This window comes from Lissotriton vulgaris, chromosome 2_1 (assembly GCF_964263255.1).
Source record: "Lissotriton vulgaris chromosome 2_1, aLisVul1.2, whole genome shotgun sequence".
Lineage (NCBI taxonomy): Eukaryota > Metazoa > Chordata > Amphibia > Caudata > Salamandridae > Lissotriton > Lissotriton vulgaris.
The window spans coordinates 870465003-870491823 of record NC_141687.1 but is presented as its reverse complement, the minus strand read 5'-3'; positions in this window follow the sequence as shown (position 1 = coordinate 870491823).

The window sequence follows — 26821 nt, the reverse complement described above, 5'->3', positions numbered from 1 at the left end:
GAGCTGAGTTTGTCATCAGCAGCAAAGGGATTAATAACGTTAAACTTGACTTCTTATTGTTTGTTCTGTGCAAATCACTTAATCCTGCCACGTTTCTTTAATTTGCCAAGCGCCACGTGGCTGTTCCCGCAGCATTGTACTAAATGCTGTTCAAGTTAATGCAATGTAGTTTTTCTCGTGTAAGAAGTGCGACACATGCCCCATGCATTGCAAAAGTAATGTTTTCGACAATAGTGTATTTTAGTACGGTTTCTAGCTCTTATATATCGAATAAATTACCTTGGTACCCGTTGTTTCTTGGCAAATCACTTAATCCTGCCGACTTTACATTTTTAAATAGTGGGCCACGTGCTCCTTCCTCCCCATGCACAGCACATGTAATCGATTGAACAATGTTGTATTTTAGCATGCTCTCCATGTTTTTTTAATAACGTTAAACTTTATTTGCTATCCTTTGTTCTGTGCAAATCACTAAATCCTGCCACGTTTCTTTAATTTGCCAAGCGTCAGGTGGCTGTTCCCGCAGCAGTGTACTACGTGCTGTTCAAGTTAATGTGATGTCGTTTTTCTCGTGTAAATAGTGTGTCACGTTCCCCATGCATTGCAAAAGTAATGTTTTCGGCAATAGTGTATTTTAGCATGGTTTCCAGCTCTTATATCTCAAATATCTTGCCTTGGTAGGCAATGTTTCTGGGCAAATAACTTGCAGCCCGATTCATCATCGGCATGTTTTGCGAGTCTGTAATAGCAAATAATAAGGAATTGCTATTACAGACTCGCAAAACGGGATTCATGTAGGAATCGCAAAATAAATTACGATTCCTACACATTCCTTATTTGCGATTAGCAAATTACTAATCGCAAATAAGGAATAACTCCCCATTCATTTCTATAGGCCTAAAGGCCCATAGGAATGAATGGGGAGTTATTCCTTATTTGCGATTAGCAATTTGCTAATCACAAATAAGGATGCAATTTCAAGGGTGCTAGGGGTGTCCAAAGGACACCCTGTAGCACCCCTGAAATGTAATTTACATTGGTGTTGCGCACACACATGTCCAAAGGACATGTGTGTGTGCTACATGCAACTTAATGCATTTAAAAGCATTTTTCTAAGTTTTCGCTATTTACCACGAGGTTTAACCTCGCGGTAAATAGCGGCCCGAAATTGCGATTTCGCAATTTAAAAATGGTTAATGAATTGCATTTAAGGAATCTCAAATAGAGATTACTTAAATGTAATTCCTCGCAATTTAGCGAATTTGCAATTACCGATTTTTGCATTTGGGATGATGAATCCCAAATGCAAAAATTGCGCTCGCAAAGGGCCAGATTCTCAGAATCTTGCCCTTTGCGAGCCGATTTTTCAATGATGAATTTACCTGTTGATTTCTTATCCTTTCTTCTGTGCAAATCACTTAATCCTACCACATTTCTTTAATTTGCCAAGCGTCACGTGCCCATTCCCGCAGCAGTGTGATACGTGCTGTTCAAGTTAATGCGATGTAATTGTTCTCGTGTACGATTGGCCAATATTGTACTTTAGCACGCTCTCCATGTTTTTTAATAACGTTAAACTTAACTTGCCCCCTGTTTTAGCTCATTATACAGATGTCTCAACCATGGGACGTATTGGTCGCCACAAGCTGTTTATTCCTGCCCATGCACTATCCCAGGTTGTAGTCAACAACCCAACACACCAGATCCACTGACTACTCTCCATATGCTATCAGCTGAACATTGCAATGGACCTAATGGAGTTATCAGGTTTTACTTCAACATTTCATGATAAAAAAGCATTCTGAGATTGTGGAAAAGTGGGTCTATTGTCTTGCCATTCACTCCGCCATTTTGTGATTCACTCCACCATTTTGTGCTGTGTCCTTGTGACTAACTTTCTTTCTGTATCACGAACACACTGAAGCTCCACTTTTGACCTGCTACATTCCTGCAAGGACACTCACACCCTGTTCGTACTTTGGCCTGCTACAAACTGACCAGCCCGTGCTCAACCAGTCGGACAGGGAGTTTCTCAGGTGTTTATCGTCCTCATTCTGTACATTACGCCCTGCAGATGTCCATCAACAGGCCTATCCCTGCTTGCTGTGTAATCATACCTCTCACTTGTGCCCTGCAGTGGTCCAAACAGCTAATATTATGGACTTATTGTATAAAAAACATGCTTTTCGCATACACCCAGCAGGGGCCTCACCGTTACCTGTGCTTATCAGATTAACCTTTGTTTGACATGTAATCATGGTATGCCCTGCAGTACCTACAAATCAGATTGACCTCTGTGTACTATGTAATTGTAATGTTTTGCCCATGTCAAGCAAAAACCCCCAAAGGCAACTCACCTGCTGATTCTCCAAATTGACTATTTGTTTAGGAATGTAATAAAGTATTATTGGTACAACTCCCTTACATGCCTGGGGCAGAATAGAGTGTATATAAGCTGTAAAGTAAGACCATTGTGCAGACTGCCTCCTCAGACAGCTATGGGTGTCTGTTCTTGATGCACCTCTCCATATCATGAGATTGTAATAAATATCCTTTCTCTCTGGCTCCAGCGTTGGTCTCAGTTTGTATTCCGGACCCGTGGACTATAGGGTGACCCTGACACCTTTGGTGATCTGCCCAAAGACCCCCAAATCCACAAGATGAGGATTTGTGTATTTCATGCGAAATAATTTACATAACCATTTGTATGTCTCTAAAAGGTTTTCCTACAGATATTGAAGCGTCCCGAATATAACCAATGGCAGTTAGTGATAGAATCTAACCAAAGATAACAGGACAACTACAATTGTGGTGTTTTTTGCATGGTGGTAATGATACTTCCAAAAACATTAATTTGTTGCAGATACATTACTTTATGTTATGTTATGTTAATAACTGTTTTCGTTAGAATAGTTGTAAATAGGATAGAGGGCTATTAGGGATGACACATATGAACGCCTACCGAGCGCGTCCATAGTGCCCCTCGAAAGCATATTGGTATTCGCATATGATTTTGTCTAAACACTCGTATGGTCCTAAAGAGGTTGGTTTGAAACCTCTGATGATTGCTTTTCAACGCCAATCTTATTAAGAACACTTGCTTTTATGTACATTACAATTAAGCTTGGACATTTGTACAACATATACATTTTTAACTCTTTTTTTAGTTTGCAGAAAGTTACATAAGTCAGCAGCCAATTGCCGACATTGAAGAATATCCTTCTGTTCTAGTTCATTACACCGATGTCTCAAATATGGAACATACTAGTTGTGAGAAGCTGAATGAAAATTGCAATGGAACTAATGGAGTTTGACTTTAACATTTTATGATAGAAAATGTATAATACCCTAGTGGTTTCATAAACTTCGGATTACTTGGTACTTTGTTTTGTCTTTGAATTTTTTTTATAAAAAGGCACAGCTTAAAATTTGTGACTGTCCTATGTACTCGATTGGTAAACCCCTGAAAACATGTAGAAAATATTGCAAATTAGGTACTAAAGTTTGTACCATTGCTGTTATGATGCGCTAATGTACTTCTTTTTAACATTTAGACTCTTTCCGTACTGTAAGGACCCAAAAAGATTCACAAATTTCTAACGGATAACATGAAGGTAAATACTCTCAATATGACTAGTCGATGAAGTTAAAAAGTAACGGATATAACTACTTGAGGGTTATTGGTGTCAGATAGTCTCCAATTCACACTTGTACGGATGGGTCTGATTGATACAGGGTGGATCTCTGTATAACTAATGGATGATTAGGTATTAGGATGGCATACAGAGCTCCCAAACTTCTTACTTTTTCTCTTAAAGGGTTCCAAATTGGGGATGAATATTAGGCTGTGCAATAGAGGTTGACGGTGTTGCTCCACTGGTACTTGGGCCTTCTCATGAAGCAGGAGGATCCTCTCTCAATCTCCTTAACTCTTCCCTTGCAAAGTTGACCGGATGCTTGATCTGCAAGTGCTTCCGCATACTTGCAGTTCTACACCAGTACTTTTTATTGGGGTCTCCTCTTGAAAGCAGTCTTGCATATGCGGCAAGTAATTTTTCTTGCATTCACCTTTTTTAAGACTTGTGGAAATTAATTTCAAAACATTCAATATTGTCGTAACGCACACAGCCAGGCAAGAATAAACACTGCAACTGAAGTGCATTACAGAAAAGTAGCATGCAAGAAATTACATGATTGGGTATTAGGATGGCATACAGAACACACATATGAAGTGGTTTCCCAGCCTTCTTACTTTTTCTCTTGAAGGCTTGATAAGGTCTTTCCAAGAGAATTTGAAAGGAGAAAGTAGGAGATGAAGAACACAGGTAGGACGTTATATCTCAAAGTGCAAAAATGGATAAAAAGGGTGGACCAAAGTCTGCATGTTCAATGGCCAGTGGAAGCGTTTTGAGAGCGGGTACACCCAAGGTCAAGTGAATAGATTTGATTGATAAAGCATAGCAAAGAAGGTGGCAACAACGGGGAAGAAGCTCCATGGGTGGTGGAGGCTGGGTTTGTCACTTTAACTTGCATGATTCACCTCATTTAGTCACATCAATCTAATTTTAAACACTAATTTTCTCTTTTGTTTTGCAGATTATCTACCGTACTTATATTTCCCGGCCATATCACATGTTGTTTATTATATTGTTTTGTTAAAGTTATGGTTCTAGTTATTTATTGTATTGTTATCTTTTAGTTATGTTTCCAGTTATTTGTTGTTTTAATAAAAGTTAATTTTAAAAAAGTATATACGTCTTTTTTTTGTGAGGGTAGCAGCCCACAATAGAAATGATATTTATAATTTGAAGTATAATCCTGAGGCTAACTCTAACTCCTTACCAGAGTCTACACCTATAGTATGATGAACTTCTAACCTCTGTGTTCACGTAATTGTTCCATGAACTGTTACTATGGTAACAGGCAGAAAGCCGTTTGTGGGTAGGGTTGAAAGGTACTGGCTGTACAAAAAACATTATGTTTACCCTGGATCCTCTACAAGACCAAAAAGGAAAGCAAAGTAAAACAAAACACTGTGTTCCAGATTTACAACCCCCTTGCACCACTTTCGCGTCCAACCCCCCCTACAAAATTACAAGTATGTGGGCCACAACGACCCCCTCAAGCCCCTCGAATCACCACCCTCGGGAATTTGTGTATTACGGAAGGCAGACTGCGTGGCCCTCCGCCTTGTGCCCTCGAGGGTCCTGGGAACTACCACGACCGGCTCCTGCAGTGTCCCGGGGTGCATACAATATGCATTGCATCCATAGAAGAGATAGTGTACATTTTACAGATGAAGAGAACATATTCTTCCTCATGAACTTTAGACTCTGCATCGGTACTTACTTGTAAGTACTAAAATCTCTCAATAAACACAAGAGCTCTTTTTAGAGTTAGAGTGCGGCTTACATTGGACCCCCCCAGAGAGCCTTGATTTATAATCCAGCGGCCGTCCAGCCGCTAAGCAGCACCACCCCATGGGAGAACCACGGGGGTCATGGAGTCTCCATGTGGGCTCTGCAATGAAACGCGCCTTTGGATTTAGGCGCACAGCCTACCTTGGGGGCTCAGGAGACCTTGTTATGAGCATGCATTTAAGAGGCATCCATTGATGGACATTAAGAATGGACTACACCTCCCATAAAACCATACACACAGTCTCATTGGAGCAGCTGAATGTCAGCGGATGATTTAGTTATTTAAATTAGGGGTGTGGCCCGCAAATGCCTCTTTCGACCCAGAAGCCTCTGATGAAGTGTAACCGTTATGTTATGTTATGTTAAACTCATTTATTACGCGCACAGATGCTCCAGCAAAGGAGCGTCCTGGCGCCCGACAAGGTAGCAACACAACACAACAGGACAGAACAGAGCAAAAGGAAGGAGCTAAGGAAACAAGAAAGTTTTAACAGCTCGACGAAAAGAGAGCAAATCCCTGAGGGCACGAATCTCAAGGGGAAGGGAATTCCACAACACTGCGGCGCGTACTTGAAATGAGCGGCCGCCAGCCCGGTAGCGCTTGAAATGGGGGACGACAGCAAGTTCTAGGTCCGAAGATCTTAAAGCACGGACCGGGACAAAAGGTTGGAAAGAATCAAGGCAGGGGATCCCTTGAGAATCTTATAGGCTACACAGAGAATATTGAACTGGATCCTTCGCGCAATCGGTAGCCAATGCAGCGTGCGCAAAGTGTTAGTTGTGGGACAGAATCTAGGTAGGCCCACGACAGCTCTCGCCGCTGCATTCTGTACGCGCTGCAGGCGGGTGATTTCGGCCTGATTTAATCCCACTAAAAGGGAGCTGGCATAATCGAGCCGAGAAATCACTGTTGCCTGAATCACAAGTTGCCTGGTGGTAGCATCAAAGAATTTTAATACGGACCGTAGTCCACGCAAGATGCCAAAGCAGCAGGCCGCCGTTCGCTTAGTATGGCAGACAAAGGTGAGAGTTGGGTCGAGCCACACCCCAAGGTTTTTTAACTCAGCGACCGGAGTTGGCGTAGGACCCAAATCCGACGGCCACCACCTGTCTCCCCAGAGTTCCGTATGCTTGCCAAAGATCATAATTTCCGTCTTGCTTGCGTTCAGCTGGAGACAGTTGGAGGTCATCCAGCTGGCGACCGCCCAGAGTCCATTCTGGAATCTAGGGGCATCCACATCCGCATCCCCGCTGATCGTAACCGCTAACTGAGTGTCATCGGCATATGACACCATGGTCATACCCCAGTGCCTGACAACCTCAGCCAGCGGTCTCACGTATAGGTTGAATAACGTGGGACTCAGCGAGGAGCCCTGGGGGACCCCAAGATCCAGAGGATGGAGTTTGGACTGATGGGGCGGGACGGCCACGCAAAAAGAACGGTTGGCAAGGAAAGAACGGAACCACTGGAGTGCAGGGCCGGTAACGCCAGCTTCCTCCAGGCGTAGCAGAAGGATCGGGTGGGAAACGGTGTCAAAGGCAGCGCTCAGATTTAATAGCACCAGCGCCGCCGTTTGACCCGCATCAAGCACGGAGCGCAGATGCTCCACCATATAGAGTAGAGCTGTCTCCGTGCTATGCCCTGCACGGAATCCATTCTGCGTACTGTCTAAGATGTTAGCCTGTAGAAGATGGTCCGAGAGGACAGAGTTAACATGCGCCTCCGCAACTTTGGCAGGCCACGGGAGAAGTGAGATTGGGCGGTAGTTCTCGGGTTTACCAGCATCCAAAGTTGGTTTCTTGAAGATGGGCATGACTACCTCCTGTTTCCACTTCACTGGAACCACGCCGGATGCTAATGAGGTGTTGATCAAAGAGCAAACCGGCGAGAGACCGTGAGATGTTAGGTCTCTGAACAGAGCTGGCCGTAGAGGGTCAGCCGGAGACCCTGACTTGACCTGCTGAGCCAATTTACCGAAGCTTTCCGGTGTTAAACTCGGGAAAGAATGTAAAACATCCAGAGTTAGGGGCTTAAGAGGGTACAACCATGGGAGAGGCTCTATAGATGGCATGAACCTTTTCCAAAAAGAAAGCCGCCAAGGTTTCACAGTGTGAAATGGAATCCTGATGAATCGCGACCACCTTTTTAGCTATAAGGTCTTTCAGGGCCTTAAAAATAGTTTTGGAGGGGTTAGTACTGGTACGAAATTGCAGGGCGTAATAAGCCGTGCTGAAGGACTGGGCTAATTTAAGGCCCAGCGGTGCCAGGGAACAACACCTGAAACCTTCGTGGGATACCTGTTCCGGCGTACAAATTACAGAGACACGGGACACTTCCTTCGGCGTCAAAGATCAGCGTTTATTTACTGCAGGGACACAGAAATCGCTAGAAGTACAACATAGTGTAGGTTCAGAGAGTCTGCTTCGACTTGCAAAAGTGGATCGCTCCTTTTATACACATTTTCGCCATAGCACAACATAACAAACAAAAGGTTACAACTCAGTTCCCACAGTAAACTTCAAAAGGATAGCATTCATGTTTTCAGAAGCCTAGAACATAATTACAGTAACATGTCGGTTCCCAACTGTAAAAGCACACTATCCCACCATTAGGCACATTCCATTCTAATCATAAACGACCTAAAAGAAGGGACAGAAACAGGTGCAGGAAGACAAAGACAGACAACAGATTGAAAAGAGTGTGGGGGCAATATCGGAAGCTTGATCACAGGATCAAAGGATTCGAGCCTAACGTATGCAAGGCTGAAACAATAGACCGGCACGGCAAGATGAGCCTCGAGCGGAGCTATCTGCTACTGCCGTGTCATTCCCCTAGTCATAAAGGCACACTCAAAGGAATATGCATCTTCCGCAAGAGCTTGGGAATCCCAGGGTCATCAAGCGGACATTGTCCGTTCGCCGGCTACGTGAGGGCAAGAAACAAAATGGATGCCATATCTAAAATGGAACCCGAAGGTTCAGATGAAAAACCCGTAAATAAGACGAACCCTTCCAAGTAGTGTAGTGAAAACACGTACATCTACTAACCTCGTCATTTACGGTTCATAGATACCAAACTCATCCATCTACGAACAAGCCCAAAACGTCGTTCCGATTCTTACCGAACCTCAGACGCTCCTTTTGCCCTCATGTAGGCAAGCACTAGTCGATATCAGAATCAATATCGATATTCATCAGATCATTTAGATGTTGCTGGAACATTATTCTATCCATCAATGTCTCTCTGGTAACAGATGGCCTTCTTATACACGTTGTAGCACAAAGGCTACATAAGGTAGGACCACACTGTACACAAAGACAATACGTGAACAGAAACGTCACAACAACCCCTACAATCATCAGAATCTTCCAACCCCAGGTCGACATCAGATCCCAAAACCATCCTAGAAGCGTCCAATCACCTTCGTCCACGTGTATGGACTCGGAGATTTTATGCAACTTCGAGATGGCTTGATAAACAGTTGGAGCATTATCAGGTATGAAAATACAGCAGCTCGAATGGATCACCTTGCACACACCACCTCTATCTGCAAGAACAACATCTAGAACCATACGGTTCTGTAATGTCATCAGTCTATCCGCTTGAAGCTCTGCTGTCAGGTTACCAAGAGCACTTGCAGTTATATTAGCAGTTGATTCTACCACACGAGTCAACTGTCTCAGGTTCCTACTATTAACCATAGGTCCCCAAAACGGTAGGAAACCCTTAAAGAAGTCTCCTGCTTCTTGACCGGCAGTGTCCTCTTTGCTAATAACGCCTCTCACAACTCTTGTCTTGTGATAGTCTGAGGCAACTATAAAAGTCGGTGGCAAGAGATTCGCGATATAACAGGTGCCCGAGAAGTCACGGGGCAACCACGTATAAGCGCGATTATAGCACACAAAATAGGTACCCTTGGCAGTCAGAAATACAGGGGAAGAGAGCATCGGTAAAACGAATGTCTCAGTACAAGCACTCTTCCCAAGCTGAGCTCTCGGATTTCAACCAAGACCTTGCAGACAAAAATGACCAAGGTGGGGTACAATCCAGATTGGAGACGAGCTCTTAAGCTGTCTATCACCTACTGAAATACTGTACTCAGCCTCACTCAGATCCTTGTAAGCTCGCACCTCTTCCTCTGGAATAAGCGATGCATCAAAAATATCTCTATCCAGATCAGCAATCGCTATCGCCAAAGACTTGTGGTACGGGCCAGAACCAGGGTCTGTGGAACGTGGCTCTCGACGGGGGAAGGAATCTAGTGCACTACGAAACATGGTTTGGAATGCCCGAGCTGACCCCTGGGAGCTGTAAGGAAGAACTAAATACGGAATACCCTTATCCATGGTATAAGCATTAACCCACACACCCAACAGTTGGTAGTGTTCATCACCAACTGATGCTGATGCAAAAGTTGGACAAAGGAATTTTTCATGAATTCCGCACGTCTGACCTGTTCATGTTGGGGCAGAAGATGAAAAGAATGTGGAGAGATAGTGGGAACAAGAACAGAATTCAGATCATGAGAAGGAGGAGTAGATGAAGTGGAAGGCAGCAGTGACTGAATCCCAAAATACACTCCACCCACCAATAACATAGACACAGTTAGGAACAACATGAAAATCTGAAACAAAAAACACTTTGTTTGTAAAATCTTACGCAACTTAGATCTTTGCGCCAACATCATCTCTCTTTCTGACAGCTTAGAGAACTCCATCCTCTAAAGACCATCTGTAACGTTCTTGACGCACCTGATTCTGAGTAGCAATTGTCAATTCCCAGGAGTTCCAAAACACAAGAGGAAGTAGAGAGGTACTGATAGAATCACCCTCCAATTAGATATGCATAAACAAATGGATTCTATCAATGTGAAGTGACAAAAAATATAATATTAATTTCTGTGAATTGTGGGAAGATTCACTCTCTCTTAAGGTGGTAAAGATGAGAGCACAATGTGCTTGTTAAAATACCCCTCACACACTAAAAAAATCCAATAGTGTCATGCTTCATCATTGGGGTCTTCCCGTCCCTCTACGGGGCGGGGCGTGCTACGACCTGGCGAACTACGCGGGAGCACTGATAATGTGACAAGGCTATGTGATGGTGCAAGGTGAGGTGTGTCAGTGAAGTGTAGGGACCTAATAATGTGTGGGAAAAAACAAAAAGTTAAAAATCCTCTGGCTAGTGGAAAAAAACAATTTATTCACTTCCCTAGCTGGGGACGTTAAGAAGGGGGTTTTGGGGTAGAGCAAATAGCCACTACCTGGTCTACATGTTTCGTAAGCAGTCCCCTACTGCTTACTCATCAGGACCTTCTAGTGGCCACTACTAAAAAATAGCTCAGTTGCTAAATATAGTAAGCCTGTCGTCCTAAAAACTAACAGTAAAAATAAACTGATAGTTTTATGCTTCAGGGCATGAGCTGGCCCAGGGAAGCTACGATTCTCAAAAAGAACCTAAATAGGTCTCTGTAAGGAAAAGAGGAGGAAACAAAAAGGACAAATCTTTACCAATTGTCATTCAATTCGAGACACGACGTATATGTAGCGCCACAATGCCCACGGGTCATTCAAGTTATGCCCAACTCATAAAGGTTATAATTAAAGCTTTATGGACAGAGTGATGATGCAATCTGCCATCCCCTGTGAGTCCGTTTGCTTAACGAACATATTGTTGCCCCACATAATTGAGGGCGGATTCATATTATCACACACATTCATTCATAACTCGATGCCCACATAGGCTCACACACAAGGTTAAAAAGAGGAATTCGTTTTTCAATTAGTCACCCGGCAAAATTATCTACCGTGCTGATATCATGACCCATGTTCGTTTAAAAACCATGACACACACACAAGATGTCATTACGGAAATTCATACATACTGCTGAGGCGGAATGAATGTGCCTCATGAGCTGGCAGTCGATAGGTGTTTCAATGCGGTAATCTGTAAGGAAAAAGAGCCGCGCCCATAGTGTCAGAGCACGCCTCCTTACTGCAATGTTGCCGTTTTTTAAGACCAGGGTTTAACGACGTCTGGTAGCGTCTTTTACTTACAGTAGCCGCGCAAGGTTAATACCTTACTTCTATCCGTCCTGCCGCTCTGGAGAGTGCTCGCGTTAGAAGACCAGTGCTGCTTATGACTTCCCTGAGCGCCGGACACGTGTGGAAAAACTTGAGGAAGTGTCTTTTGATCCTAACTCACAACTGTTAATCAGCTGTGATGTAGAAAGTCTATATACCGGCTTGCCCCACAATGAAACGCTGGCAATCATAGAAGATGTTCTCTTCACGGATGACTGGGAGTACCACACCCCACGGAACGTGGTGATGGAGTGTTGTTCTTTAGCACTAAAAGACAACTTTTTTGAACACAATGGCACCCTATATCTTCAAAAGCATGGGACCAGCATGGGAAGCACATTTGCTCCCAGTATAGCTGGTCTCTATGTCCACCATCTTGAGGAGACAAGAATCCTGAATGCCTCCAATCCCTTCCGACCGAAGATCTTAACTTGGAAGAGGTATATTGACGACATCCTCATCATCTGGGATGGAGATGAGAGAACTGCCCAGCAGTTCCTCACGTGGTTGAATTATCAGGACGAGTTCCTCAAATTCACCAGTGTCACCTCTAACACCAACTTGGTATTCCTGGACTTGAATATTTTCCCAAAGAATGGCAGACTCATGACGACCACACATTTTAAGAGCACCTCAAAGAACTGCCTCTTAATGTATCAAAGTTTCCACCCAAGACATCTGAGGGACAATCTTCCCTATGGGCAGTTCCTGCGTCTCCGCAGGAACTGCACCGAAATTGACAACTTCAAATCTCAATCCGACGACCTAAGGATAAAGTTACAAAAAAGGAACTATCCACAAAGGATCATCAGTCAAGCGTACAAAAGAGCCAGGAACAATTGTAGGGAGAGCCTACTCGAGGACAAAGTAAAGAAGGCGGACATACAGAGACCAATATGTATCACAACATACAACACGAATTCTGATCAAGTCACCAAAATAATCAATAAGAATTGGAAAATTCTGAACAGTGGTGACCTCGATATTCCAAAACCCATGTTCTCTCACAAAAGGGCTCAAAGTGTCAGAGACATCCTGGTACATACTAGACCAAAAGAGGCCAAGATCTCTGGCAAGTCCAGCTTGGCACAAGGACACTACCCCTGCGGTGGATGCAAGGTATGCTGTCTCACCAAGAAAAGTAAGAAACTGACTTTCAAGAATGGAACTACATGGGAGCAGAGAAGCTTCAGTAACTGTAACAGTTCAAATGTCGTCTATATGATCACCTGCCCCTGCAATCTCGAGTACATCGGCATGACGAGCAGGGCGGTGAAAATAAGAATAGGCGAACATAAGAGCACTATCAAGTGCAAGAAGTCAAGCACGAAACTGACCAACCACTTTCTTGAAAGCGGGCATAAACCTGAAGATATAATGTGGACAGTGATTGAGCAGATCGACCACGAGAAATATCTACTGGAGAAGGAACAAAGATGGGTTTTCCGTGTCCAGTCAAACAAATATGGGCTCAACGATGACATTCCGTGGGCCCAGCTGTAGACTACCATAACCACTTTATCGTCCTACAGCAGTGCCAATATGGGACCAACTATCATTTTGTATCCACCCTGAAGGACTGATGAATCTGATAACCATCGCACTCACAATCACCCTCTTTCCATCAAAGATTATGGGTGTACTTTTTTTAACATGAAGCGCGACCTTCGGGTTTAAGATTGTAAATAATTGTGAATTATTTAATAATGCCACTGCAGATACAAAACGGAATAGACATAGTGAAGAGACTACCTAATTTGCACACCCCGCGTTCCACCAGGGGCGGCCATCTTAGGTGAGCGTTCTAGTTTTTCCACACGTGTCCGGCGCTCAGGGAAGTCATAAGCAGCACTGGTCTTCTAACGCGAGCACTCTCCAGAGCGGCAGGACGGATAGAAGTAAGGTATTAACCTTGCGCGGCTACTGTAAGTAAAAGACGCTACCAGACGTCGTTAAACCCTGGTCTTAAAAAACGGCAACATTGCAGTAAGGAGACGTGCTCTGACACTATGGGCGCGGCTCTTTTTCCTTACAGATTACCGCATTGAAACACCTATCGACTGCCAGCTCATGAGGCACATTCATTCCGCCTCAGCAGTATGTATGAATTTCCGTAATGACATCTTGTGTGTGTGTCATGGTTTTTAAACGAACATGGGTCATGATATCAGCACGGTAGATAATTTTGCCGGGTGACTAATTGAAAAACGAATTCCTCTTTTTAACCTTGTGTGTGAGCCTATGTGGGCATCGAGTTATGAATGAATGTGTGTGATAATATGAATCCGCCCTCAATTATGTGGGGCAACAATATGTTCGTTAAGCAAACGGACTCACAGGGGATGGCAGATTGCATCATCACTCTGTCCATAAAGCTTTAATTATAACCTTTATGAGTTGGGCATAACTTGAATGACCCGTGGGCATTGTGGCGCTACATATACGTCGTGTCTCGAATTGAATGGCAATTGGTAAAGATTTGTCCTTTTTGTTTCCTCCTCTTTTCCTTACAGAGACCTATTTAGGTTCTTTTTGAGAATCGTAGCTTCCCTGGGCCAGCTCATGCCCTGAAGCATAAAACTATCAGTTTATTTTTACTGTTAGTTTTTAGGACGACAGGCTTACTATATTTAGCAACTGAGCTATTTTTTAGTAGGGGCCACTAGAAGGTCCTGATGAGTAAGCAGTAGGGGACTGCTTACGAAACATGTAGACCAGGTAGTGGCTATTTGCTCTACCCCAAAACCCCCTTCTTAACGTCCCCAGCTAGGGAAGTGAATAAATTGTTTTTTTCCACTAGCCAGAGGATTTTTAACTTTTTGTTTTTTCCCACACATTATTAGGTCCCTACACTTCACTGACACACCTCACCTTGCACCATCACATAGCCTTGTCACATTATCAGTGCTCCCGCGTAGTTCGCCAGGTCGTAGCACGCCCCGCCCCGTAGAGGGACGGGAAGACCCCAATGATGAAGCATGACACTATTGGATTTTTTTAGTGTGTGAGGGGTATTTTAACAAGCACATTGTGCTCTCATCTTTACCACCTTAAGAGAGAGTGAATCTTCCCACAATTCACAGAAATTAATATTATATTTTTTGTCACTTCACATTGATAGAATCCATTTGTTTATGCAATTCCCAGGAGTTCCCAGAAACCGACAAAAGTAACCGACCTAGTGTCAGAAACCTGCCAAACAGAAGTAGGTACCCGTACGGCCCTACGGCCAACCCAGATGGTAGGTTTAATCAATTAAGCATTCAATTTCATATAAGTCTCCTAGCTGCACAGAAAAGAAACAGACGTAATATATAAAACAAAATTAAAGAACTCAAGATCAGGAAAAATGCTAATATTTACAATGTTCATAGCAACAGAAAGGGGGTAATGTAAGTTCAAAAACAAAAGGGAATTTTTTATTTGTCCTTAATCACGCGATCGAAGGAAATATCAACATTTTCCAGGTCGAGTTTGTTCTTCAAACAATGGTTCAGGTGGCAAGACAGAGTTCGATTGTTCAGGTGACTGTTCAGAACTTGAATTCTCCAATGCTGAGGACAAAGGTACAGTTCCAGATGATTCAACAGACGTATCTGGCTGAGCTGGATCGATCTCTACAGGTTGAGCATCACTAAATGGCACATACTTTGGGATGACATCGGTTTCAGTCGGGGCAAATCCTTTCCTTATCCAATTATTTGCTGGCAATGGAAGCGGTACTCTCTTCGTGTGGGTGGCATGCACCCAATGCTTCCTGCCGTCCAACCGAACTGCAGTCCTCGTTGCCAACAAGACTTGGTAGGGTCCCACGAACCTTGGCTCGAAATTTCGTTTTCTCCCAAAATTGCGGACTAGCACCCACTCTCCAGGTTGGAGTCGATGTCCAGGTCCTTCTGTTTGTGCCGGTAGAGCTTCAAAAACCTGTTGATGAATCAAACTCAATTTAGCAGTCAGATCGTAAAGATAGTCAATCAACATTGGATATTCAATTCTGCTAAACTCCTTAGGCCTTGGAACTCCCCAAATGTTCGCAGGACGGCCGAATCCAATCTCATATGGGCTAAGCCCTACTCGAGAGTGCACAGTCGCCCTGGTCGACAGGAGAGCTAGAGGCAATGCATCAGGCCATGATAACCCAGTCGTTGCTTGGATTTTGGCAAGTTTCAGTTTCAGAGTACCATTGTACCCTACCACCAAACCCGCCGATTGAGTATGGTTAGCGCTATGAAATTTTTGGCGAATACCCAAACCCGCACACACACTCTTCATCACACTTCCCACAAACTCACTACCATTATCCGACCATACGATCCGTGGCATTCCATATCTTGGGAAATATTCTTTGAGTAGAACTTTTGCTGTGGACAGGGCAGTATTATTCTTAAGAGGGTAGGCCTTAATCCATCTGGAGAACGCACAAACCACAATCAATACATATTTCAAATTATTGCATCTCATATGGATGAAGTCCAATTGGATAATTTCAAAGGGGCATGTAGGAGGAGCAAAATGACCAGGTGGAGTGGGAGTGCCCTTGCCAGGATTATGCATCAAACATACCATACAGTTCTTGACCACTCTCTCAGCACACTTAGCAATCCCATCATTCTTCCATACAGGAGACAACAATTTACATATAGCTTTCGCGCTAATATGTGACTTGCCATGGGCCATAGTAACAACGGCAAGCACATACGCATCCGGTAACATCCATCTCTGATACTCAGACAAATCAACCCAACATCCATTCATGTCTAACTTCCCCATGCTTTCTTTCCACTTAGCCTTTTCAGTTTCGGTGGCCTCATTCTGAATCGCTTTCACACTCTCAACTGTGTCCTCACACATACCAGTTTCCGCCGGCCATCTCACTGAACTCGTAACATACATTCGATTTGTCAGATTCTTGGCCGTTTCCTTAGCAATCTCATCTACAAACGCGTTATTACCACGACCAACATCATCTGTAACCTTTCGATGCGCGCTACATTTAATGATTGCCACCTGCTTAGGCAACGTAAGTGCATCCAAAAGATCATTCACGAGCTGTCCGTGTTGAATCTTCGTGCCATGAGACGTCATGAATCCTCTCTCTCTCCACAATCGACCAAAACTATGTGCTACGCCAAACGCATATTGACTGTCAGTAAACACATTCACTCGCTTTCCTTTAGACAAAACACATGCTCTCGTTAAAGCAATCAACTCTGCCGCTTGTGCCGAATTCTGACTCAATCTCGCAGTTTCCACAACCGTACTCAACGTCACTACAGCATACGCAGTCGTCACATCACCATTCGTTAACTTGAAGCATGAACCATCAACATACAAAGTACCATCGGGATCTACCAATGGAGTGTTTTTCAGGTCAATACGACCCTTTGTCTCTTCTTCAGTTCTTAAGTAACAGTCATGTGGTGCTACATCACCTGATTCCATATGAATCTGCAACAATGTCGCTGGATTCAACACATTACAACGTTTTATCTGTATATGACTTGCCAGAAGTATCAACTCATAGCCAGACAACCTTGCACTCGTCAAGTGTTGAGTCTTCGTTCGATTCAAGGGAGTGTCAACTGCATGTGGAACCATCACTGTAAGCATATTATCCATGACCAGACCTGCGGACTGTCGAATGGACACCGCAGCTGCCGCTGTCGCCCTTAGACAACTCGGCAATGCTCTAGCTACTGGGTCTAAAGTCGAAGAAAAATATGCGCATGGACGCTGTTTGCCGCCAAATTGTTGCGTCAAAACACTTAACGCACAACCTTCTCTCTCGTGAACGTATAGTGTAAACAGCTTACTGTAATCAGGAGTACCTAGCACAGGAGCCGAACACAACGCATCACGCAATTCAGAAAAACTTTTCTGACAATCTTCAGTCCATGGCAAAGGAGTCGGAACACCTTGCACGTGAGAGCTAACAATGGCTTCGCTAACAATGAAAAGTTTGAGGGCGGAGCCAGACCGGCGGCCAAGATGGTCGCCCGGGCTCCCGGCTCCGCCGGCTCTCCTCTCCCGCCTCCTGATTTCTTCGCCCGCCCCGCACAGCTCCGGAGCTCCCGTGTGTCGGAAGAGGCGCTGAGCAGATGAGTCCGACCCCGAGCGCTTTCTGTGCCCCGAAAGCGGAGTTACAGACCTCCGTGATTTTGGCCTGCGCGAGACTTCCAGCCGGGCCCTAGCGTGACTACGCCGCCGCCAGCGAGAGCAATAACAAAGGCCGCAGGGATCCAGGAGATACCGATCAACCACTAAGCAGGTCAGCCCGCCCCTGAGAACTTGGCTCCAGCGCTACCCCGTATACCGGGAGGTCAGAACACGTGCTATTTTTCAGCGCTGGTTTGGTGTCTCCCCCCCCTTCTCCCCTTGATGGGCTTGCTCGTCCACTACCTGCCGCTGGCTACTCGGATGGAGCGCTGTTTGGTCTGCAATGTACTGCCTCCTCCCCGCACTTCAGTTACGTGGGACTGGCTGCGGCGCAGTACCACGTGGCGCCTTTTGGACTGTGGGGGCCTGAATGTGCTTATCCGCCACGCAGTGGGACGAAGACACTAATGGGTAGTAACGTGGGGGTACTGACGACACCATTCCCTCTTTATCGGACTCGGGGCGGGCGGCCCTGGCATTTGCTTAAGCGGCGTTCGGGTTTGGGGTCCCCCCTGTGAGTAGTGCTTTAGTATGGTGTGTCCACAGACGGCGCTGGAAGCGCGCACGGTGGATCGAGGGGAGTGGAGCGGATGCCTCCCGTGCGCTGAAATGATGGAATTGGAAACGGACTGCTACAGGGGGGGGGCCCGGTGTCATCAGAATGGGGAGAACACTTTGCCGCAGATATCTTGGTTGCGAGACTTTGTTCATGTGGCCCCTGCTCAGCCTTCGTTGAACAGGTTTTGTGGTGGGACCCTGCTCAGTCTTTCCCGGCGGCGTGGAAGAATGTTCACGCAAGTAAAACTCCTTGTATGCTTTTAATTGATTGCCTCTTCGACACCTGATTCCACGGATACGTCATTTAATTGGAGCGTCCACCGGCTATGTTTGATTATTTTCCCTTTTGCTCGCCTTTCCTGGTGTCGAGCTTGAAACTGCGAAATGGCTGCCCTGGTTCTCCTACACATTGTTCTTTGGATTAAAACGGTTAAAATGGCGGCGGATGCTCCTGACGGTGCAGTTACTCCGAACATTGCAAAGCTTCCTATTCCTTTTGAGTTGGTCTGCCCGATCACTGTGTTGTTCTACTTGCTTTCTCCCGCTTATAATGTTTGCGAAATGTTTCTGACTCGGGACATCGAAGTGCATGTACATCAATGGCACTCAGTTCCTTTGTTCTAGCATGGGGAGGTTTCCATCTTGCCTGGGTGGCTTGCGGGGTTGGGCTGTAACTGTGATTTTGAATCTGCTTATGTCTTTGACATTTCACCATCCATTACGGTATTATTGCAGGGGTGCGAGGCGGCGGGGGGGTGGGGGCCGGGGGCCTGTACTGGGGACCCTCCATGTTTCTTTTCCCCTTTCGTGGGGTTTTCGTTCATTTCTTTTTCTTTTCCTTCTCTTACTTCGTGTGGAATATTGTCTCTTTCTCTCCTCTTCGTCTCTTTCTTCCTATATTTCGGGTTTAGATACTGGGCGACAGGCACGCTGCTAGGGGGTAGGCCGTAGCCGTATGCAGGGGTGCAGGGTGGGGGGATGGGGGTGGGGTATTGTTTTTTGATTCACCTTTTTAGTTCTATGGCCTTTATTTTTCATGTTAATATTTTGGTTTTTCTTTCCTTTCTTCTTTTCCTCTTCTCCTTTTTCTGTGGGTCTGATTAGAGGTAATTCTCCGTGCGTTTTCCTAGTTCAGTAAAAGGGTTTATGTTTTAATGCTCTATGACTGGCGGACAGGTACTGTTTGGGCGGGGATATGTAATGTTTGTTGAATATCCTGATTTTACGTCCTGATGCGAATATCCTGCCTATGATGGTCCTGCCGTAAATATGCTATTTCAGGTGAAACCCTAGCATTGGCAAGGTCTAACTGTGCGACATCAGATCCTGCTTTCTCTTAATTTAAAAAAAAAAAAAAACCTTCCTTAATCCTGTGACCATGTTCTACTGAACTCTCCTGGGTTACGCATAGATACTGTGAGGTACACTTTCGCATTGATCCTGCTCTATATTGTTTGACTGCACTACCTCTGTACCTTTGTTCAACCGTGACGGTTGGTAGACTTTGAATGTAACTGTGAAATGCTAATAAAGGTTTACCAAAAAAAACAATGAAAAGTTTGGAATCCATTGTCTGCAGTATGACGTGATACCTAGAAAGGCACGTACGTCTCTCTGAGTTGTTGGCACAGTCATTCGAGCGATCGCTGCAATTCTTTCTGGGGTCAACCTTCTTCCCTCCTTTGACAATAAGTGACCTAAATAGGTTACTTCTTGACAGCAATACTGTAGCTTAGCAGGTGACACCTTGTGATGTAAATCACATAAATGCTTTAACAACGATACCGTAGCAGTTTTACAAATTTGCTCAGTGTCGGCAGCCACTAACAGATCATCGACATACTGGATCAAGGCCGCAACAGCAGGTAACACAAATGCATCAAGTTGACTCTTAAGGGCCTGACTGTAGATCGATGGACTCTCGCAGTAGCCCTGTGGTGCGCGTTTAAACCTAAAACTGCGACCACCTAATGAGAAGCCGAATAGATCTCTGCTTTCCTCAGCAATCGGAATACTAAAGAAAGCATTCTTCATATCTATCACCGAAAACCAAGAGGCAGAGGCTGGAATCAGGGTCAGCAAAGCTGTAATGTCAGGCACCACTGGAAACTGTGGAATCACAATTTTATTCACTTCTCTCAAATCAATTACAAAACGGTACACAGGAGGCTTGGATGGGTCAGTTCGTTTCAAAATTGGTAACACCGGACTATTACACACATTTCCCTGAGTTTCTTCAATAACATCCTTTTCGATCAAATCATAAATGATCGCTAATAGCGCTCGCTCGCCATCAAGAGAGATACGATACTGGGGGATACGTGGTAATCTCACATGTGATTTTAATTGGACTACATAAGGTGGTATGTCCAGTAGGCCCACATCATTGGGACCTGTTGCCCATAAAGACTCAGGAAGGGAACTCAATTCCGACGGGAGCTTATCAGTTGACAAGTACATAGGAGAGATCACTCTCTGACCTAATGTAAGCTCCACTCCCGAAGGAGAGCAATACAAAGTCGCATATAACCGTTTTAACAAATCCAGACCCAAGAGATTCTCACCACAACCAGTAGTTAAAATCAAAGGAGCCTCTAGCTCACGTGTCCCGATCGTAAGGGACAAAGGGCTAGAAACTGGATTGCTAACCAGGGCGCCAGAGAATCCAACAGAAACGTTCGTTAAGCCAGACAAAGGTGCGCCAGGGAGTTTCGAATGCATGATGGAACTTTTTGCTGCACCAGTGTCCAACAGAAAAGGCTCAACTACGCCCGATGTGGCAACTGCGACGTAAGGCCCTCTCTGATCAACCGGAACTGATACTACTCCCTCTCTTTGTCTATGGCTGTCCTAATAATCATTGTCTGCACCAATCTCATGCTCAACATAATAGTCATCCACATGATACTGTGCAGATCTACCAGACGATGTATTTCGCTGATCAAAACAATTGCTCGTGTCCGATGGAGAGGCAGAATGCTCATTTTGATTTTGAGGGGTGCCACGACCTCTACCCCGAGAGGCTTGCTGATGACCACCACGACCTCCTCGAACCGAGACACCATTCGTTCGGTCACGTAAAACAGGGCAATGAAATTTATAATGGCCCTCACCCTTACAATATGCACACTGATTATTCCCAATCATAGATCTGGATACAGAGTATTCAGAGCGCGGCTGCATCCTAGAAGACTGTGCCTGTGGTCGATACTGCACATGCTGCTGTTGCGAATCATTCTTATTCGAGCGCGGAGGATACGCCTACTGCAGCAAGACCTTAGTTTTTAGCTCCTTCGTTTTCTTTTCTACACGATCAATCTCCTCTTTTTCCCTATTCTCATAATATTGAGCCGTTGCTAATATTTGAGCTGTGGTTGAAACAGCCCAAGCACTTTCAGAATTTTTCAATTTATTGCATAACTCAGGCAACAGATTGAACACAAACTTATCGACAAACAATCGCTGACCTCCCTCAGTGCTCATATCCTGACCACTATGATCAATAAATGCCTCCTCAAACCTAGTAAAGAAATCGGAGACACTCTTGTCTTTCTTTTGTTTGCAAGCAGACAATTTATCCCAGTTCACCCTCATCGCTGGCATGAGTGTTTTCATGAGCGTAATGATTCTTTGGGGCAGATCCGTAATTAACTGTTCAGGCTTAGCCCCACCAACCTGCTGTCCATCGGCCGCTACAATTGCAGCCCAATCACCACCTAACTCAGCTGCATGATTCTCGTGAAGAATCTTCGCCCAGATCGGTTGCAGTACGACATTACCAAACAACATGTCGATGTCAGCAAGGTTCATAATAGAAGCATCCACAAACTGGGATAACTCCTTGTAATAACCTGCCGGATTCTTCTGCGGGTCAGGCAAGGATTGTTTCACCTGCAAGACTTCTGATCGCTTCCATGGGAGGTGTATCCAAACTCTCTGGAAGTGTGGCAGAACTGGAGGAACGGCAGCAGCATCACCTGGCCTCCACACTGGGGGGACCTCTTGCATGGGGTACTGACCAGATTTCATTTTCAGATCATCGGAGTCATCGTCAAACGACACTCGTGAAGGCACTATGGACCTGAAAGCTAACAAACGCTCTAATGCACGTCGAACATCGCCACCTACAATCATACCATTCGAAAACTGACTCTGAAGTTCAGTCATATCGGGCGGTACGATATCTAACTCATCATTATCCCACTCTTCTCTCAATGATTTGCACATCTCTTCGAACACGAATCTCTGTGTGGGCTCATTAAACTGAGAGAACGTATCGAAAACTATGCGTGAAGTGTACTTAGCAGGGTGTCTAATCCACCTACGCGCCATAGTTACTAACGTCTCACTCTCCCTTACACCAGGCATTTGACTTCGTCTCTGAGAGATTTCAGAGACATCAGATTCAAATAACGATCCGAAAGGTGGAGAATAGAGATTAGCAACAGAATTAGGTATACATTTACGAACAGAAGGAGAAGAGGAGAGAAGAACAGGAGCAACGATATTAGGACTAAACGTAGGAGCAGTGGGAGTAGCCAAGATAACAGGAGTAGTAGTAACAATAGACTGAGAAGTTACGGGCAGAGGAGCAATAGGAAGAAGAGGTAGTAAAGGAGCAGGGCCCACTTGAGGAACAAGGGGATCTGGAGGAACAGGACCAACTACAGGCTGACCAACAGCCACCAGAACAACAGGCGGAAGAACAGGAGGCACTATAGGGGCTATAGTACCCTGTACATAAGTGGGTGGTAACTTTAGTAAATAAGATAACAAAGGATCCTCTTTCGATTCGTCTTCCTTCTTTTCAGAACTCGACGGTAAAACCGGATAACATTTATCCACCGCCATGCTATGCTGTCTGATAGAAACTTCCCTTTCCTTCTCTGCCTTGTCTCGCTGATGCTGTTCTGCACCTTGCATTATCGAAAGGACACTCTCTTTCTTATTTTTCTTAGTCAGCTTGATTTCTTTCTGTCTGGCCTCTTTGCGCCATAACCGAAAGGAATCAAACATTGCTGGCCTAGCTTTCTTTTTAAACAATTTTGCTTCGAGATTATCTAGAATCTCAGTTTCAAAGCTACCATGGGGTGGCCAACTAAGGACACCATCTTTTCTCGTATAACGGATCTAAAATTCATTATATACAATGGGGCCCACTCCATGTTGACTATAGAGCTCATAAATCGGAGTTCCAACTGGAGGTATCGGACACGAGTCCTCCAACCGGGAATCCGTGTAGCAACATCTAAGGAAACCAAACAAGATACTACGGCCAGGCATCATGCACACTAACCGAGTTTCAAACTTCAAGGGTTATCGAATTACGATATCCTCGCAAAAATACGAGACCCTCGGTTTTTGGCAATTGCAATTGTCAAAGAAAAACCCAACAACTAAGAATCAAAAAATGCAATGGAACCATGCAATCAACCAAGTTTCAACAACAACAACCAAGTTTCAAAGTGTGAAGCAAATGTCAAGCAAATGCAAAGTTTTCAAATTTGAAGCAAATGTTCCTAAAAAGGAACCAAAGAGCTGACTGGGAGCGACCCACAAATACTTATCTGAAAGAACAATGGCGTCACCAGGAAGGCCCGTCTATCGTCTCGCCGTACAAAGGACTACGCCAGGCGCCAAAACAGGTCGACAGTCAGGGCATCAGTCCGTCGCAGCCGTCTGGAAGCGGGAATCTTCGCGGGAAAAATCTTCGGACCACTTATTTCGACAACAGGATCGATGAAGCGGGGTGCACCTTCCCTCAGAGATTTCACACGAAGTTCCTCACGATCGTCAGGCTTTGGACAGGTACCGCATGATGTTGCCCCACGTTGGGCGCCAACTGAAGGACTGGGCTAATTTAAGGCCCAGCGGTGCCAGGCAACAACACCTGAAACCTTCGTGGGATACCTGTTCCGGCGTACAAATTACAGAGACATGGGACACTTCCTTCGGCGTCAAAGATCAGCGTTTATTTACTGCAGCGACACAGAAATCGCTAGAAGTACATCATAGTGTAGGTTCAGAGAGTCTGCTTCGAATTGCAAAAGTGGATCGCTCCTTTTATACACATTTTCGCCATAGCACAACATAACAAACAAAAGGTTACAACTCAGTTCCCACAGTAAACTTCAAAAGGATCGCATTCATGTTTTCAGAAGCCCGGAACATAATTACAGTAACATGTCGGTTCCCAACTGTAAAAGCACACTATCCCACCATTAGGCACATTCCATTCTAATCGTAAACGACCTAAAAGAAGGGACAGAAACAGGTGCAGGATGACAAAGACAGACAACAGATTGAAAAGAGTGTGGGGGCAATATCGGAAGCTTGATCACAGGATCAAAGGATTCGAGCCTAACGTATGCAAGGCTGAAACAATAGACTGGCACGGCAAGATGAGCCTCGAGCGGAGCCATCTGCTTCTGCCGTGTCATTCCCCTAGTCATAAAGGCACACTCAAAGGAATATGCATCTTCCGCAAGAGCTTGGGAATCCCAGGGTCATCAAGCGGACATTGTCCGTTCGCCGGCTACGTGAGGGCAAGAAACAAAATGGATGCCATATCTAAAATGGAACCCGAAGGTTCAGGTGAAAAACCCGTAAATAAGACGAACCCTTCCAAGTAGTGTAGTGAAAACACGTACATCTACTAACCTCGTCATTTACGGTTCATAGATACCAAACTCATCCATCTACGAACAAGCCCAAAACGTCGTTCCGATTCTTACCGAACCTCAGCGCGGGTTCTGCAAACTGCTCGATGGTAAAGTTTTACAGCGGCCAAATACAAAACTTTTTTATCACTGTCATAAGTTTTGCGCCAATCCCGCTCAGCACGCCTACAGGTGCTTTTGAGCACCCGCAGCGAATCATCGTACCAAGGGCTCGGGTCCCTTGACCCACATTTACACGAAACTATCGGAATAAGGGAGTCAAGGGCCCTAGTAACCCACTCACAAAAGCGGTCGTAGCCCACATCCACGGTTTCAACTGGGCCTAGCGGGTCAGAGGACAAAAGATGGAAAAAATCATCAAGTTGTAATTTATTCCAACACCGTCTAGGGATAGAGCGAACCGTGGGTTTACGGTGCGGCTCGTACAGTGGACACTGGATACGCACCAAATAATGGTCAGTCCAGGCCAGAGGAGATGGAGTGGAGATACTGGCTTCTGCTAGATTTGTGAAAAAAGGGTCTAAGGTATGACCGCCTACATGGGTGGGCTGCAACACCAACTGAACTAGCTGAAGAGCCTCGAGATCGGCAACAGAGCTGTTTACCGCAGGTATGGACAGGTTGTCGTAGTGGAGGTTTAAGTCGCCGAGAATGGAAAAATTGGAGCAGCCTGCTGCCAACGTGCTGATAGCCTCCCTGAAAGCCACATCGCTACCAGGGGGACGATAAATCAATAGGCCCGAGAAAGCAAAGTTGGGCGTAATTGAAATCTTAAACAGCGCGCTTTCACAGCCAATAATTTTTTGCCCTTGCCAGTCGCACGGGTAGCAGGATTTGACCGCAAGCGCTATTCCCCCTCCTCTAGAGGCTCGGTTAAGAGTGTAAACCGAGTACTCGGGCGGGAAGGCCAAGTTGATAACGGCCGTGTCGGTCTCCTGTAACCAGGTCTCCGTCACACAGAAGACATCCGGCGACTCCTTACCTATCAGGTCGAAGATATCTTGGTGATGTTTTACCATCGACCTGACATTCAGGTTCCATATGCTGAAGAATGGGCGGGAGCTATTTACAGCAGCAATAGAGACGTTGCTCAAGCATGTAATGGGGGCGGAAAGGTCCAACATTCACCTCCCGCAGACACATGAGTAAGGGCCACACAGCGGCCCTACCCGCGGAGCATCACAGCTCCTGTTACATTGCCCGATGGCAAGTAGAGTGTCCCTAGAATAGCGCAGCATTAAGATCTGGCGTAGCATCCACCGGTAAGGGCCAGGGTCCTGCCCCGCCCAACGCGTCCTAGCGCGGACGAGCGCAGACGGGCAGGACTCTGGCACGACTCAGGCTAAGCGAAGGCGCACCCGCTGCGCTAAGGGAGGAGCTTTAAATAGATGTCCCTCGCTGGCTCCTGCGCAGTAGAGCGCACGCCGATACTGGCGCCTGTCCAAGCCCCACACCACTCCAAGATGGCGGCGAAAAAGCGTCCCACCCCAGGTACCGGACCCGCTCAAATGGTGGTGTTCAACCGATTAAGGTGCAGGCAAAGTGGGCAGATAAAAGCAGGGGATACTAAACCAAAAATAAAGCAAATGAGAGAAAAGGAAGTTTAAAATCTATTACAGCAGTAAAAGCGCGAAGCGCTACAGCAGCAATGCGCTACCTTGTCAGGTAACGAAACGCTAAAGGCAGTGGTGGTGTGCCTGTACTTAATGGATTGAGGAAGATTGTCTGCATACCTTAATAAAGCTTTATTGGGGAAAACTAAGTCGTGTTCGAGTGCTGTTTACATTGGACCCCCCCGGCGAGCCTTGATATAGATAGATAGATAGATAGATAGATAGATAGATAGATAGATAGATAGATAGATAGATAGATAGATAGATAGATAGATAGATAGATAGATAGAGATATATATATATATATATA